The 18,705-nt window shown below is 45.1% G+C and overlaps 1 protein-coding gene across 1 annotated transcript in view; it reads right to left on the bottom strand.

Annotated features, from left to right (window-relative positions):
* LOC145344475 (tumor protein p53-inducible protein 11-like) overlaps positions 1 to 14,110 on the bottom strand; it is a 134,860-nt gene extending 120,750 nt beyond the window's left edge. The window contains exon 1 of the mRNA XM_080191623.1: positions 13,971 to 14,110. The gene's annotated coding sequence lies outside the window, so the exon portion shown is untranslated. The remainder of the gene's footprint in view (positions 1 to 13,970) is intronic.
* Positions 14,111 to 18,705: the final 4,595 nt, after the last annotated feature.

Here is an 18,705-nt window from a genome sequence, read left to right as displayed (position 1 = left end):
TGTTTGTGATCAGAACTCCCCACTCACCTGATGAAGGGGCAGAGCCCCAAAAGCTAGTGGCGTCTGCTACCAAATAAAGCTGCTGGACATTAACCAGGTGTTGGGAGACTCCTTACTGTGTTTATCCCAGTCCAACACCAGCATCTCCACACATTGGGAATACACCCAGTGATTGATTCCTATAAACTGGGAATATATCCAGTGATTGGTTCCTGTACATTGGGAACATATCCAACGATTGGTTCCTGTAACCTGAAAATATATCCAGTTGAATTTTCTGGAGGATAGTCTCCAAGCCATTGAGTCCAGCATGATGGAGAATCTCATTGTTTGTGACTTTGTCCTCCCATTGAATTCTCATGATGGACTTCAAAGTCTGGAATGCTTCCACCACTGATAGCTGGAGTGATGTCAACAGCAGACCAAGGATTCTGGGCTATATATAAGGGCAGTGAGGACAATGGCCTGGAAGCGTTTGATTTTAATTTTCTGCTTAATGCTATGCTGCTTCCAGACATGATCAAGGAGCTGGCTAACAGCAGAACTTACTTTAGGGATGTAAGCACATCTTCATCAATAGTGACATCCCAGCAAGCACAATACCAAGGTATGAGAATTTTTCTACAGTCTTGAGAGTAGTGCCATTAAGGGTTACATTAAGTGTTTCATAGCTTGTAGCTGGTGATGGCTAAAATATAACCTTGATCTTTTATTTTTCAACATCATGTTGATTTGTTTGATTTTGTGGCAGATTATAACAAAGCTGGACATTATCAAATCAATGCAAACAGATCCCAATGAATATGGTTCAGTCCTGGATATGATTAGCAGCAAAATCCTCATAAACTTTCTGGTGTCGACAGAATGGATGAATCATGAATCTCATCCCACACTTGGAAAAAGTGAACGGCCTCTCCCGGAGTGAACTGGCTGACGTGCAGTGAGTTGTGACGACTACCTGAACCCAGTCACAGTCCGGGCACCTGTACAGTTTCTCATCAGTATGAACAGGTTGATGAGACATCACAGCCCAAGATCTTTTATAGCCCTACCCACAGTCCAGGCATTTAAAAGGGTCTTTTCCTGGTGCTTCAGGAGCTTGGATGAGTCAATGAATCTTTTCCCACACTCAAGAGCAGGTGAACAATGTTTCCCCAGTGTGACTGCACGGATAGGTTTTCAGCTTAGACAGGTATGTGAATCCTTTCCCACAGTCCCCACATTTCCACGGTACCTTCCCACTGTCTGCGCTTGTGTCTTGTCAGGCCAGATTCACTGAACCCTCACCCACACACATAACACACATCCAGTTTCTCACCATTGGGAACAGTGCTTCCTTCCATGTTCTAAATCTAAAAATATTCAGCTTACAGTAAATTGGCAACTCTGAGGTCCTGATTTGCTGTTTGATTTCTGTTTGCTGACTGCAAATCCAGCCTTTCTCATATCAGAATAGAGAAGATTCTCTGCATCACCATCACTCACGTTTGCGCATGCTTGGTCTTGGCAGCAATCAAGAACTTGTTTACTATAGTCTGAATGTCTACCTTCCTGTGAGCAGACAGAATACAGTCATCTCTGCTCGGTCACTTTTTAATGATTGCCTCTGTGACTTTGATGGCGACAAAGTCTGGAGATTGAAAGAGGGCAGGTAAGGAAGTCTTGTTGCAGCTGGACAGAACCTGGAGACCACACCTGGAGGACTGCATACAGTTTAGGTCTCCATATATAAGCAAGGATATGATTAGCATGAAAGAGATATTCATTAAATTAATTCCTGGCATGAAGATTCACTTCTGATGGCAGAGGAGTAAACTGGGCCAACAGTTTAGAAATGAGAGGTTGGAAAATATACATTATCTGCATTAAAACAATACTCCCCCTCACCCTCTGCATAAGCACCGGGTCAACCCGCCTTCCACAGATAAAGGGAACCCCCTACATCGAGCTTCCCAGAGGGCCCTCTTGGAACTGCCTCTTGTCAGCATGGCATTGCCAGTTTGGTACTGTCAGCTTGCCAGTGGGCTGTGCCAGGGCAGTGCTAGGGCATGTCTTTACCCTCGGGGCCTAGGTGTACCTTTGGGCTCCCAGCAGGTTCCTCTCAGCTGCTTCAGGTTTCTAAATACCCGTTATAAATCTGGTGATGTGACATCAGGTCAGTGGGGGGAAATTCATATCTCGAATGGGTAAATATGGTGGGGAAGCTCTGTAAGTTAATGCAAATGGATTCAAGTGGATGTAAATGAGGTTCCCACTCTTTCTGGATGCGAGCTTTGTTGTGTCATTAGTGAGGGCACAAAAAAGGAGAAAATCAGATCTTGTTGCTGAGATTCTCATTGCCACGGTGTCACAAGAATTTCTGCTGGTGATGCCACTTATGCTGCACAAATACCGGCAGCTGACGCCCATCCACACACACACCCACCCACACACCCACGTGCCCACCGCCCCCCCCCTCCAAACCCCCTGCTACACAGACTGTTAGCTACCCTCTAAAATTGTTTAGCAAGCCACTCAGTTGCATTCAAGGCATCGCTCACCACCACTTTCTGAAGGGTAATGGACAATAAATGCAGGCCTGAGCAGCAATGTCCACATCTGTGAAAAGCTTGATTTCTATTCTTACAGAATGTATCCAGTGATTAATTCCTGAGCATATAGAATATATCCAATCAGAGAGAGTACAAGGAGAGAGTTCAGTGGTCTGACTAACAATCCTGATTGAAGGACCAATTGTTTTGAGACCTGCAGGCTGACATTTGACTCAGCATCGAGAGACCTAGAAAAATAAACAAACAGCTGTTGAGTGTAGGCAAGTGGTTGTGTAGTAGGTTACAGGTACAGCTGCCAAGAGCTCCCTGCTCACTGGAGACAACTGCTACACTGAAACAACACTGACCAAGCTGTTTGAGCTGAGTTGCCCTGTCCAAGTTTCCACTGTGTTAACAAAGAGGCTTGTGTGGTTCAAACTGCCAGCTCTCCTTTTGAGATGATGCTGCCTCCCTACTGGTTGTTGACAATCTGGTCCTGTTGGTGACGATTTGGTCACACCACTGATCCACAAAGGCTCCAACTCATTGCTGAAGCGAGGAGTGATATTAGGATGACTGGAACTGACCCTAATGTGACTACACCTGTGAACCAAACTTGATCTACGCTCCAAAGGTCAACCTGTGCTGGTCCACACCAAGGGAACCACTCTCACTCTCTTCTTCCCCTTTCCCTTTCACAATCTCAGTCTCTGCTGTTACATCTCACTGTGAGTCCATGTTTTTTTTGTATTGCCCCGGATTGAGATATACGGCACCGACCGGCACACATTGTCCCAATTACTCCCCTAACAACTTGAAACATTAGTATGTTGGGAATCATTAAATCACTCACTTGAAATCAGGTACCAGCAGGAATTAAAGCAATGTCATCGTTCTCGGACATTCAGAACAAAATACAACTTGATACCCCACATCCCCCTGCCAGCAGAATACACCTGATAATCAATAAGACAGTAATTCAAATATATATTTCATATATGTGCACACACACACGCATACACACACACACACACACGTGCAAGCGCCCACACACAGGCAGGCATGCACATACACGTGTGCATGCACATACATGTGCACAAGCGCACGCGCGCACACGCACACACACTCGCAGGTGCACACACACACGCGCGCACACACATGCAGGTGCACACACACGCGTGCGCGCACACACACACACTCGCGTGCGCACACACACACGCAGGTGCGCGCACATACTCACACTCAGACACACTAAGTAAAATCACAGGTAATGATGAACATCTTCATTGTGAAACATTGCTGTAGTACCAGGTTCCTGACAGTAGAAGACACTAAAGTATTTAGGCAGTACACCCAAACTTGAGACACTAACTGGACAGTGAAATTAGCAAACACGAAGAGACAATTTTAACACCTCAAAGCAGAATATCAAATCAATAGTGATTCAAATTTAGTCAAAAGTTTGCCTTCTCACTATTTGTTAAAGATTCTAATCTATTCAAATCATTGACCATCCTCATACATTTCAAGTGTTCAGATCGAATTGATAAGGAATAACAAAGAATGTATCATTGTTTGCAGCATCAAGGAGTCATAATTTAGAGTCCATGAAATACTCTCAAAGTGCAGTCATTGCTGCGATAGATCAAACATCTTATTATAATTCAGGTCAGAAACTCCAAAATGCTTTATGAAGTCTGCCTGGATCATATGTTTTACACTTTGAATTTGTCTAGGTAAGCATGAGATATTTCAATTCAGGTGTGATTCAAATGACCCATTAGGGAGCTTTTATCAAACAAAGTTTATTCAAGTATACAGGTAATACGTATAAAAAGAAAATTAAGAGTAACTTATACCTATTATAAACAAGAAAAAAAAATCAATCATGATATTGTACAGCCTTAAAAGCTAAACACTGTTTCAACAAAACAAATCCCATAAACAAAACCTTCGCCACAGGTTTAACACAACACAGACTAATACTCACATGATACTGGAATCTAGTCCTTTGGTTGAATGCTGAGACACACACAGACCAAGTTGGAGTCAGAACAGCTTCCCAAAACACTAGGGAGACTCTAGTCAAGTCAACCACCAACAGTAGATTTTCCATTGTAGGAAGGCTTGCTTCCAGCTGACAGTAGAATTTCCAAAACCAGGGAGAGAGTGAGAGAAACATTGCTTTCTAACTTGATGTCCACCTCCTTCTAAACTAAAACTGAAAATTAATCCTTAGATTTTTTTTCCTGGGGAGGAGCCACCTGACTTTAACTTGTCAATCACTCTTCCCCCACACAATGCATGGTCATGAACGCTCCAGAGTAAAAATAAACAAAACCCCATTTAAGCCATTGAAGTAGCAATGAAAGGACTTCTGCAGACAATCCTGCAGGAAAAAAAATCTGAAGCTGGGAGAGCTGCAGAAAACATGATTTAAAAAAACATTTTTTAAAGGTACACTAACATCACGATCTCCAGTACCATCCTGGAGCTCCGAACTCTCTCACACTGTTCAATATCTGGTGAAGGATTGCCAGAAATAAAGAGGTGACATTAGCATGGCAATGGGCACCAGAAGGACTTTGTTTACTTTGAAGCAGGAATACCAGCAGAGAGCCATACAATTTGCAGTCAGATTGGTATACTTGCTCAATACCATTATCTCATCCATCACCCCCCAAGGCCAGCCCTCCAATGCCATCCTTCCATCCAATGCCACACTTTCCTCATGGCATTCCATCCTTCTCATGCCATACCATCTGTGAGGAATTTGACTTGGAAGGAATACACTAATGAAAATTAGTAATTTCTTTATAATATCTGTGGAACCTGTAATTGGTTTTTCAGAATGTTTGTATGTTTCAGGAGTTTGCACTTTTTGTAAAGGGATTAATTGTAATCTTCCTGAATAACAGGAAATGCTGGTCCACGTGACCTGCCAACCCTTTATCTGGAAACAGAAGCAACAGAAAGGATGTTAACATTCAAAAGCCATGTGGGCAGACTCAAATGGGAGCTACAGGCAGAGAGTAGCAAATTGGGGGGGAACAAAAAAGGCACATTTATAAGGAACCATATGGACAGGATTTTTGGGCCTTGCTCACCCCAAAATCAGAAAATCCCACCAAGGTCAATGGACCTTTCCATGGTCTATCCCTTGCCCGCTTTGGTTCCTGTGGTGGGCAAGGTGGTAAAATTTGCTCCAATGTGTCAGCTAAACAGGACAGAAAGACTGGCTTGGGGAGCAGGGATTGTGAATTGGACAGTTTTAGTGCAGCTGCTTCAGTTTCACCACAGCCAACCAGACCGTTCAACGGTTTATTAACGCCAGCCTCCTGATCGGTGGCATCCCTGGTATCCCCGCAATCTTCCATGTTCGCTGGCCTACCAGGCCAGCCTCGACCCATGGCCATCCCTGAACCCCGCTTATGGCCCTGGCCCCCAGGACCACCCCTGATCATCTCTTCCCTCTCTCTTCCACTTATCCCACTTGCAGAGTGGCAGCAGATATCCGTCCCACGCACTGATCACCCCCAATAGTCTCTGTCCTCCCAGTATGCTACACTCCCTCTGGCCCCACCCCCTTGGCACAGCCCGGTGTCCAGTGGGCGGTACCAAGATGCACAGTGGGCAGTGTCAGGGTGCCTTGTCCCTGACAGGAGAGCCTCGATAACCTCTATTCCCACCCATGGGGTGGGGATGCCTGTTTCCCATTAGGGGGGGTTGGGTTAGGGTTCTGACGGGGATCTCTCCTGCCGGGGCGGGGGATACGCTAGCAGGCCCGGAAAATACAATACTGGGCCCGCTAACCAAATTGAAGATTTCCGTGTAATAAACAGCTCTCTGCTGATTTCCGGCTTGGAGTTGATCGAGCTCAAAAAAGAAGCATCTGGGAGACTCGTGAGTGGGCAGGCGTCGATTGCGAATCTCACTAAAGGCCACTCACTTCTGTCTTTTGAGCAGCGGGCTGCGAGAATCCGGCTGTATTCTTTGAGAAACCTGCCATGAAACTAACCAGGAGGATCCTAATTTTTAAACAGTGTCCCTCAATCTAGACTCTTCTGCAAGGGGCAGCATACTCTCTCCTGAACCCTATCAAATCATCGCAGGATCTTATAGGTTTCAGTAAGATCACCTCTCATTCTTCTATAAGGCATTGGCTTCACCTCATAAGATAATGTCTTCATCCCAGATATCACCCAAATGAAGCCTCGCTGCAACACATCTAATACAATTATATTGTTTATTAAACAATGAGACAAAAGCTATACACAGTATTCCTGGAGTGATCTCATAAAGATCCTGTGCAGCTGTGGCAATGCTTCCCTCCTTTTATATTTGATTCCCCGGCAATAAACACCAACATTTCATTTGTCTTCCAAATCATTTGCTGTACCTGCATCATAACTTTTTATGATTCATGTACCAGGGCACCCTCTGTACTATACAGCTCTGCAATCTCACTCCATTCAAAGAATATACTGCTTTTTTTATTCTTCCTGAGCAAGCTTACATTTACCCACATTTCACTTGATCCGCTTAATATTTTGCTCACTTACAAAAATCTTTCTAAATCCCTCTGTAGAATCTTTGGGTGTGGTTCTTTCAGCCTGCCACACTAATTTTCTAGCGCAGCAGGTTGGAGGATCTTGCGTCTGGACATGCGCGGGATCTGCCCATGCATTCTAGCAGCAGGCACTTCTCCCAGTGCCCGATTTCCGGTGCCATCAGATGCATGCTGGAAACCAGCAGGAACACCAAGTCATTTACACCTATTTTTAATGTCATTTTAATGTGATTAGTGGGCCTGGGACTGAGATCTCCGGGTCTGCTAGCCTCGCTTCCCTGGCCAGAGTGTTTCACTTCAGTGAGGTTTGCAGTAGGTCCAGGGCAATACAGTAGGGCAATTGGAGCCCTCCCCCCCAGGGGATACAGCAGCAGGGGGTTTGGTGCCTTCTGGGCATGGGGTCTATGGCAGTGCTAGCCTGTGCCCCAACACTGCTTAAAAGGCAAAGTGCCAATGCCCAGGGGCACCTTAGGACTGCCCATCTGGCATGGGGCAATGTCAAGGAGGCGAGGACTATAGGGGCAGGGCTTAGGGGGCAGTGGGGTGAGGGTCCTGCTGCCACTTTGCATGGGGATCAATGGGGGCAGACAGTGGGGGTTGGTTGGGATGGGGTAGTGAGCCAGTGGGATGGGGAGGGAAGGGGGGGGTCTGCCTGCAGTGGGGGTGGGGGGCGTCTACCTGTAGGAATGGGGGGGGAGCTGGAGATCAGGGCAGGCCAGGACAAGGTGGGGTTGGGGCTGGGCCTGAGAATGGCCAGGGGGCTGTGATCAGGCCATGGGGGGCCGCTGTGGGGGTCCCAAACTGGCCAGTGATTGAGCGACCAGCAAATAAGAGGCTGGCAGTTCAAGGCCACTGCGCATTCACCTTTCCTGTGTGAATAGGCTCCACCCCCTGAAATGTAATGATATTCATGCTAGTGACGTCTGCAGTGTAGACTGTGCAAGATTCTTACGTGAACTCCGACTGAAAAAATATCAGCATGATTTACCCCAGTTTCCTTGCAAATTTGACACTTAGAATTTTTTGCGAAATCGCCTTTGTGTTCTTTTGATAACTTACTTTGCTTTATGTCACCAGCAAATGTAGCTACCATACTTTCAGTCCCTTCATCAAAGTCATTGATATGGGTTGTAAATAGTGAAAGCCCCAGCACTCTGGCATTCCAGACTAGTTACAGCTTTCCAACCCAAAAATAATCCTTTTAGCTCTAGTTCCTGATTAAGACAACCTAACCAATTCACTATTCATGCTGAGATGTTATCCCAAAGGCAATGAGCTCTTATCCTGCATAGTAATTTTTGATGTGGCATTTTAACAAATGCCTTTTGGAAATCCAAGGTACACCACATCCACAGGTTCCCTTTATGCACCATGCTTGTTATTTGCTCAAGGAACTCTGATAAATCAAACACAATTTCTCTTCCACAAAACCTTTGTCTCACTGTACTGCGATTTCCTAGAAGTAATGCTATTACCTTGGTATAATTGTCTTTATTTAAATTTAAGACACAAGTTCTAGACCCCCGCTTCTCATCCTTAATCTGAATGTGAAAATTCTAACATTAATGAACACTGTTGTTGAGGTGTTCCCTTACTCAGGTCATAATCCTGTCTCATTGCACATTACCGGTATTAAAATGGCCTGCTCCCTGGTTGGCCCCAGAAGGTACTACTTTAAGAATTTGTCCCACGTACAGCACAAACTCATTTTCTGGATATCTTTGCCAATCTGATTCATCCAATCTATATGATAATTAAAATCACCCATGATTTTTAAAGTACCTTCTTACAAGTCCCATTACTTCTTCCTGTGGACTCTACTATCAGAATTATTACTTCTTACCTTTGCTATTTCTTATCTCTACTAAACTGGCTCCACATTTTTTAGAACTAAGAAATCTCTAACTACCTTAATTTACATAGTCACAGTACCGACTTTTCCTATCCTTCCTGTCAAACGCCTGAGAATATTTCGGTCCTAGACTTGGCCACCTTGCAAACATATCTCTGAACTTGCTATCAGTCCCTTCCTGCCACACTCTGGTTATCATTAGCCTCACTACGATCCCATTCTGTGGCCTTGTCCTTTCTCTTTAATGTTCCACATCTGGATGGTCCTGCATGTATCTTACGTGACGCTCTGACCTACATTAATCCACCGTCCGATCAAAAATGCAAGCACTGACAAAAACTGTATAATATGATCACTACTACAGGTGTTGAGATCAGCCTCTCTTGGCACTGATTATTATAGAATCAGCCACAACCACCAAATTAATCCAACAAGCAATCAGGTTGGCACTGACAGATAATAACTGCATCATTGTATTAATAAGGCTACGGGGTTAGTAGAGAATATGATCACAGATATGGCGACGTCACGGGGTCATGGCGGCGTCACGGGGATACAATGGTGTCGCAAAAATGTGGTGACATCATGGGGGCATGATGACATCACAGACATATAGTGATGTCATGGCATGGGTACAGGGTGATGCCACAGAGATAGTGATGTCACAAGGATGTTGTGATGTCACAGGCATATGGTGCCATCACAGGTATGTGAAAATGTCATGGGGATGCAGTATTGTCACAGGGATGTTGCAATGGCAAATGGATCTTGGCAACTTGATTGAGGTGTACAAAATTATGAGGGGCATGGTCAGAGTGAATAGGGAGCAGCTGTTCCCCTTAGTTAAAGGGTCTGTCATGAGGGGACATAAGTTGAAGATGAGGGGCAGGAGGCATGGAGGGATGTGAGGAAAACCTTTTTTACCCAGAGGGTGGTTACTGTCCAGAATGCTCTGCCTGGGAAGGTGGTGGAGATGGGCTGCCTCACAACCTTTTAAGAAGTACCTGGATGAGCATTTGGCGCAACATAACATTTGGGCCTGTGGGCCAAGTGGTGGCATATAAGATTTGGTAGGCAAGTCAGGTTCTTCTCACTTGTAGACTTGATGGGCCAAAGGGCCTCTTCTGTACTGTATGATTCAATGTCCTGGGGCACTGTTCTGATCTGATGTTCCAACAATGGTTGTTTTTTACTGTGCTTCGCCAGGTCTTTCCTGCTAATGAATCATTGAACCACAGGATCTTGGTGCTTTGTGCACCCAGATGAAACAAGCAGGAGCATGTAGCGACTGGCAGTGTTACTGCACAGTCCTATCTCCAGCCGATATCCACTCCATCCTGTTGGGGGTGGTCACTGGATCAGTTTTCCCCTCCCTAACACACTTGCAGCATCAAGGGTCACTCTAATCTCTAATAAAAAGGCCCAAGATTCTGGAATCTCTCAATTCTGGACAGCTCTGCTGTCCAAATTGGATGTTTCCATTGGAATTCTGTGCCACACAAATCCTCCTCGATGATCATTTAATTGCAAACCAAATATCACAACATTGCCCACTGCTGCTTCTGGTTGATTTGAGATGAATCTGTCCCACGGCCTGCATGTACTCTGTGTAGAAAACAGTGAGGGTGTTCCCTTATATGGCCATGTGACAGGCTGTTGTTTTAGCACAGCCAGTGTGACCCTCCCAGTGAAATCCCCGAACAGGGCGCGTGAATCTGCTCTGAGCAAACACTCCCTCACTTCCTCCTTCATTCACAATAATAAATAAAGTATTTGATCACATATCTGCAAGGTTCCAGTATAAAGACAAGCAAGAGAGTTTAGAAAAGTATTTGCTGACTGAGCATGTATTGCATCGATTGGCAAGGGAATGTATGGGCTATTAATGAAAAACCGATTTTGACCAAGGGTTGGAACCCAAATTGGTGAATTCCACTTTCCTTCGAGGTAATACTAAACCTGTCAGTTATAGAGTTTTTTACACAAATTCCTAGGACCTGCATTTCTATCTGTGAAGCCAATGCTGACAGGACTCTTTTAACTATACCATCCAGCCTGTCACTCAATGACCTGACCCAGCACTGCATAGGTACAAGCTTCCCCAGGGCTGTTACCCAGCTGAACTCCATCCTTTAATATATTCCAAGGCAATGGGCATTGTGCAATATGCATTTATACACTTGATGACTATTGGCACTATTTTATAATGACAATTTGCGTTTGCTTTTTTTTGTATCTTGGGAGCCTACAAGCTGACTTTTTGTTGCTTTTTTTGTGCACTATACAATGACAATAAAGTTGAATTGAATTGAACAGTGTCAGGACACAAAGCACTGTCCAGCCTCACCATTCAACACTTTAGATCCCACACAGGTTTCTGTGCGTGCTCTTACACTGCGCAGCTCAGCAGCGCAATGTCCAGCAGTACAGGTACTTCCCCAAACTCCAGCACAAACATTACATAGTTTCTCACTGCTGGAACTCAGTTCCCGGTTCTGAGAGAAACCTACTCAGACTTCTCCACGTTCTGGCAACTTGTTTCACTGCCTTCCCTCCCTTAGTACATACTACACGTACAATGTACACAGACACATACACACACCAGACACAACTGTCCAGCAGGCAGTCTCGTACTGTGTCTAGTGTCCAGTCTCACAGTGCATCCAGTCTCACACCATGTCCAGTTTCACACCGTGTCTGGTCACACTGCATCCAGTCTCGCACCAGGCCCAGTCTTGCACCGGGCCCGGTCTCACACTGTGTCCAAACTCACACTGTGTTCAGTCTTGTTGCCCAGGGTGTGGCCGCTGTCGCATGCAAACAGCTACGAGGAGCCACAGGTGAGAGCTGAGTGCCAGGGTACAAAGGGTGGACAAACCGCCCTGAAAAGGACGTGACATGTTCCCTCACCAGGGGTATTATCCCTCCCTGACACCCCATACACCTTTGTTGACCTTACGAAAGCCTTCGACGCTGTCAGCCGACAAGGCCTGTGGAGGATCATGTCAAAGTTCAGCTACCCCGCCCCCCAAATTCATTCAGATGGTATGCCAGTTCCATGATGGCCAGAGTACTGGATGGCGGAGAATCCTCTGAGGCATTCCCAGTCACAATGGCATCAAACAGGGCTGAGTGCTCGCACCCACACTGTTCAGCATGATGCTTACTGCCATGCTGAATGATGCCTTCCAGGACAGTGTTGTTGGAATCAGCCTCAAGTACAGAGTGGATGGGAAGCTTTTCAACCTGAGGAGACGTCAAGCTATTACCAAAGTGAAGGAGACTGTTCTGAGAAACTTTCTCTTTGCTGATGACCCCACCCTGTATACTGGCTCAGAGCCAGAGATGCAAGTCAGTATGGACAAATTTTCCATGACTTGTGACAACTTTGGACTCAGCATCAACACTGAAAAGACCGAAGCCATGCACCAGCCTGCTCCTAATGCACTGTACACAGAACCCATAATCACAATCAAAGGGCAGAAACTACAGGCAGTGGACCAGTTCACTTATCTTGGCAGCGCCCTCTCCCAAGCAGTGACTATTGATACAGAAGTTAACTGCAGAATAGCAAAGGCAGGTTCTGCTTTCGGTGGACTGCACTCCACTGTATGGGAATGTCGAAGAATCAGCCCAGCAACAAAACTGAAGGTCGACAGCACCGTGGTACTCACTACCCTCCTGTATGCCTGTGAAACATGAACTATGTATCAAAGGCATACAAGACAGCTCAATCATTTCCACATGACTTGTCTTCGCAGAATCATGGGCAGATCATGTCATCCATATGTCAGACGAGCGCTTACCCAAGCAGCTCCTTTTTGGGGAACTCTCTGTTGGAAGATGCTCACGTGGAAGGCAGAAGAAACGTTACAAAGACACACTCAAGGCATCCCTGAAGTTGCTTGACATAGACACGACCACCTGGGAAACACTGGCACAAAACCGCCCTACCTGGCACTGCCTCATCCATAATGGCTGTCAAGCTTACAAAGTAAGATGCATTGCTGAAGCACAACTTAAGTGCAAGCTGCACAAGTCCAGAGCCACCAGCGCAACAACTACAGTGCCTACATAAGTCTGTCCAGTATGTGCCAGGACATTCCGTGCACGAATTGGCCTGATCAGTCATCTTCAGACACATTGCATCCAGCCTCAAAATGACTAATGGTGTCGGGGTCCTCATCAACGACAATGGACGAACAACAACAGTATCCAATCTCGCACTGTGTACAGTCTCACACTGTGTTCAGTGTCCAGTCTCACACAGTGTCCACTCTCACAGTGTGTCCAATGCCCAGTCTCACATTGGGCCAGTCATGCACCATGTCCAGTCTCACATTCTGTCCAGTTTCACACTGTGTTCAGTGTCCAGTTTCACACTGTATCCAGTCTTGCACCATGCCCAGTCACACATTGTGTCCAAGTGTCCAGTCTCGCACTGTGCCCAGTCTCGCAGTGTCCAAGTGTCCAGTCTCGCACCATGCCCAGTCTCGCATCGTGTCCAGTCTCGCATTGTGACCAAGTGCCCAGTCTCACATTGTGCCAGCCACACAGTGTCCAGTGTCCAATTTCACAGTGTCCAGTCTCGCACTGTATCCAAGTGCCCAGTCTCACACTGTGCCAGTCACACAGTGTCCAGTGTCAAATTTCAGACTGTGTCCAGTCTCGCACTGTGTCCGAGAGCCCAGTCTCATACTGTGTCCAGCCTCACAATGTGCCCAGTGTCAGTTGCACTCTATCCTAGATCTTGTATCATTCTGTTTTGGAGGCAGTCACATTGAATGAGGGTGTCAGTCACACTCTGTCCTAGAGCGTGTCTCACTGTGTTTACTGTCTATCACATTAAATCTTGGATCAGTCACACTCTGCCTGGTGCCAGTCACACTTTCTCCTGGAGTCAGTAACACTGTATCTTCAGCAAGAAAGTTCCCAGCAGTTTGTTGAATGAAACATAGGAGTTGAGATTAGGATTACAGCTCCCACACGGGATGCTCAAAGTTTGCAGTTTACTCACCTCAGGACTCTTGGCAGTGGCATGTATCGGCGACTGCTCCTGGGCTTGGTGCCACCCCACTGAGCGGGTCCTCACTACAGTCCCCGAAACCACAGCAGATCACAGAGTGAAAGAGAGGGTGAACTGAGAGCGAGAGAGGGAGTGTAATACATCTAATAGAGCGGCACTCCTCTACCCTAATACACCCAATGAGAGAGACAATAATATATGTAATAGAGCGGCACTTCGCTACCGTATTACACCCAGTAACAGAGAGTAATACATCTAATAGAACAGCACTCCCCTACCCTAATACACCCAATGAGAGAGACAATACTATGTCTAATAGAGCGGCACTTCGCTACCGTATTACACCCAGTAACAGAGAGTAATACATCTAATAGAGCAGCACTCCTCTACTGTAATACACCCAGTAACAGAGAGTAATACATCTAATAGAACAGCACTCCTCTACCCTAATACTCCCAGTAACAGAGAGAGAGAGTAATACATCTAATAGAACAGCACTCCTCTACCTTAATACTCCCAATAAGAGAGACAATACTATATCTTGTAGAGCGGCACTTTGCTACCATATTACACCCAGTAACAAAGAGTAATACATCTAATACAGCAGCACTCCTCTACTGTAATACACCCAGTAACAGAGAGAGAGAGTAATACATCTAATAGAGCAGCACTCCTTTACTGTAATACACCCAGTGACAGAGAGAGAGTAATACATCTAATAGAGTGGAACTCCTCTACCGTAATACACCCAGTGACAGAGAGAGAGTAATACATCTAATAGAGCAGCACTCCTCTACCGTAATACACCCAGTAACAGAGAGAGAGTAATACATCTAATAGAGAGGCACTCCTCTACCCTAATACTCCCAGTAACAGAGAGAGAGTAATACATCTAATAGAGCAGCACTCCTCTACCGTAATACACCCAGTAACAGAGGGTGTTTAATATATCTAATAGAGTGGCGCTCCTCTACCCTAATACACCCAGTAATGGAGAGAGAGTAATAGATGCCTCTACCATAATATACCCATAACAGAGATAGGGCCCAGTTTTACTATTGTATTGTGCCTGTTTTCGGGTGCGAAAACTTGGTAAAGTCGGGCATGAGGCATTTCCATGCATTTAAATTGACTCAACGGCAGCACGTCCAATTTTACTGCATTTCCATCCTTACCATCACTTTCATCCAACCAAAATCAGCGTAAAACAGACAGGCTCCAGATAATTCTGATTTGGGCACTCCGTCAGTGAGGGTTAGTGGGGAGGTAAGTGCTGAGCGTTCAATGGCTGTCTGCTTGAGATCGGCGGGGGGAAGGGAAAGGTGGGTCTGACCCAGTAATAGCAAGAGAGAGTAATGCATCTAATAGAGTGGCACTCCTCTACCATAATACACCAGTAACAGAGAGAGAAAGAGAGAGAGCAGTATATTGAATAGAGTGGCATCACACTACCCTAATACACTCTGTCATAGCGAGAGAGTGTAATACATGTAATGGAGTGGCACTTCTTTACTGTAATACACCCTATCTCTGTTATAGGTATATTATGGTAGAGGCCACTCTAATAGATCTATTACTGTCTCTCTGTTACTGGGTGTATCAGGGTAGAGAAGTGCTGCTCTATTAGATGTATTACTCTTTCTTAAAGGGTGCACTATGGTAATGGAGTACCACAGTATTAGATGTATCACTCTTTCTGTTACTGGGTATATTATGGTAGATGATAGAAAGAAAGAGATGACTTTCTCTCCTATCTCACTTTTGGAATAAGCGTATGGTTCAGTCTGAGAAGCCAACTCTACCTATAAACTGAGATCTCTTAATGATTGCAACAACTTGCATACCTGATCAGATTCAAGAAAATGACTAACCACAACATTTCCAACCCACAGCTTAAATGCTTAACTGCAGCTTCTCGTAAAACAGGAACCTTTGTTTGGGACTAACCGAGGAGGTGACAAAAGGGGAACAAGTTCATCCCTTCTCACCTAGTCAGAACACAACTGGGGGCTCATGTCCAGGATTATTCCCACACACTGATGATGGAATTGTAGTGGGGAAAATAAATAGTTCCTTCAAAGCAATTTAAAACCAGCAAAATGCTTTCTTGGATCCCAAAAGCATATGTGCTAAAACATTCAATGTCAATGCTTTCATAGACCAAGATGAAATAACTACTGAGAAGTTAAGGGCAGTGTCTTTGCAAGAATTAAAAGGTGCAACTCATCACTTACTGGTGGGGTTCTGCCAAAAGCCAGGAAAATTTTTAAATGGGTGGTGAAGCATCTCCACCCAGCAGCATGGTAGCACAGTGGTTAGCACTGCTGCTTCACAGCTCCAGAGACCTGAGTCCGATTCCCGGCTTGTGTGGAGTTTGCACATTCTCCTCGTGTCTGCGTGGGTTTCCTTCAGGTACTCTGGTTTCCTCCCACAGTCCAAAGATGTGCAGGGTAGGTTAATTGGCCATGCTAAATTGCCCCTTAATGTCCTTGGATGTGTAAGTTAGAGGGATTAGTGGATAAATATGTAGGGATATCGAGATAGGGCCTGGGTGGGATTGTGGTCAGTGCAGACCCAATGGGCCAAATGGCCTTTTTCTGCACTGTGGGGTTTCTATGGTTTCTATGGTTTCATCAAGATGTGGAAATTGAGGACACTAAAACTGATGAATTGGCAGCAGAAAAATTAAGATTTATTATCATCTTAGAGTTCTCTAGACACCTGAAGAGGATTGGGATAGCTGGGTAGTAGAGTCATGTGTTTGCAGTACCACCTCAGCCTCCTCTGACCATAGGTCAGGTCACCCACACATACAGGGAAAATGCCTGGCACTTTCTCCTGTAGCGGTTATGTCTCACTGATCCTGATCTGCTTCTCTGTGCCAGAGGAAATTGGAACTGGAATTTGAGGCAGTAAAGGAAAAAGGGAGAGGGACAGGAACTGAAGAAGGAGAGAATTTCAAGAAAAGGGGGGAAGAAAGTGAAAAAGAGCTTAAGCTGAGAACTGTGGCCATTGCAGACATTCCAGGCAAGGGGAGCGCCACAAGCTCAGACCAAAGGGCTGAGGTATTTGAATTTGCACATTGAAGATAGATGATGAAGAGATAGACATCTTTGTCTCTTCTGAATTGTTCACACAGCAGTTAAAGTGATCAGTCGAATACTAGACCCTGCTATTGCAGAGTAAGCTCACAAGGTTTACTCCCTCTTGCCTGAGGAAGGTGCAAAAAGTTCTGAGGCAGTGAAAAGGGTTATTTTAAGTATGCAGTTAGTGCTGGGGGCATACCACCAGAAATTCTGTACCCTTAGGAAACAGCCTGACCAGACATTCCTGAAATTCCAACAGTGTAAGCAGTGGGGTGGCATGGTGATTAGCACTGCTGCCTCACAGCCAGGTTTGATTGGGTCACTCCCTGTGTGGAGTTTGCATGTTCTCCCTGTGTCTGCATGGGTTTCCACCGGGTGCTTCGGTTTCCTCCCACGGTCCAAAGATATCCTCGTTAGGTACCGTGATAATGTTAAATTCTCCCTCAGTGTACCTGAACAGGTGCAAGAGTGTGAATACTAGGGGATTTTCACCGTAACTTCATTGCAGTGAGAACGTAAGCCTACTTGTGACCAATGAATAAACTTTAACTTTACTTTAAGTAAACTTTAAGTAGCTTGCTTTGGACCAATGGTTCTGGCTGCCTGAAATTGAGGCCGTTTGTGAAATAACTCTCCCCGAGAAGATCAAAACCTCCATAACCTTCGCTATAGAACTCACACAGTGAAACAGAGAGTAACCAGACTGGCAACAACATGCCTGATGATTCTAAGCTTGTCCGTCAACACTCATCCCAAAGGAAACCCTTTGCTTGTCACTCCCGAACAACTGGCAAGGATAGAAGGTGGGAGAGTGATCGGAAACTGAACATCCAACAGAGAGAAGAGACAGCTGGGAGCCCTCCTCGGGCCAGAAAGGATGGTGTCAAGAAAAGGAGTGAGACCAGGAAATGTGTGTGTGCGTGCAGTGGCAGATTTACTACCACCCGGACCCCTAGGCTGAGCTTTAGTAAGGCCCCCTGTCCCCTGCCTCACCCTTCATTGAATAGAATAAAATGATGTTAAGTGACATTGGATAACTTACATTGTTGTACTATGTATAATGTACTACATGTATAATAAAGTTATATGAATCAATTACAGCCCTTTTATTAATTTATTTTTCATTTTCTTTACATTTGTACTTTAAAAAGCTTCCGCGTTTTTTGGTTTACAAAAGTGTCGATAACAGCATGTAAATCAACAGATCGAAGCATGTCTGATTCAATGTGCATGAGTGCCAGATGACTAAGTTTCTCATCACTCATTGTTGAGCGCAAATAGATTTTGATCCTTTTCAGTGCTGGAAATGAACGAACAACTGAACAGTTAGTGATCATTAAGGACTGATAAATTCTAAAGCAAATGTATGTATTTGGATACACGTTGTGCAGTCAATCTCTTGCCAGAACTCAATATCTCCCTAAGTATGCACTAAAATAATTATGTATACATGTTATAGAATGACAATAAACTCTTTGTTGCATTTATTTTGTATTTATTTGCATGTAGGACAAGTCCGGGGGTGAAGGACCTCTATTTATAGGTGTTTGTTATATTAATTCACCCACAAGGTATAGTTATGAAAATTTATTCACCCTTAAAAGGGTTAAACCTTTTTTTTGCTCTTCCCTTCCAGACCC

This window comes from Carcharhinus amblyrhynchos, chromosome 6 (genome assembly GCF_965287045.1).
Source record: "Carcharhinus amblyrhynchos chromosome 6, sCarAmb.v2.hapA, whole genome shotgun sequence".
Lineage (NCBI taxonomy): Eukaryota > Metazoa > Chordata > Chondrichthyes > Carcharhiniformes > Carcharhinidae > Carcharhinus > Carcharhinus amblyrhynchos.
The sequence above is the reverse complement of the archived record's forward strand: the minus strand, read 5'-3'. Positions and strand labels throughout refer to the sequence as shown.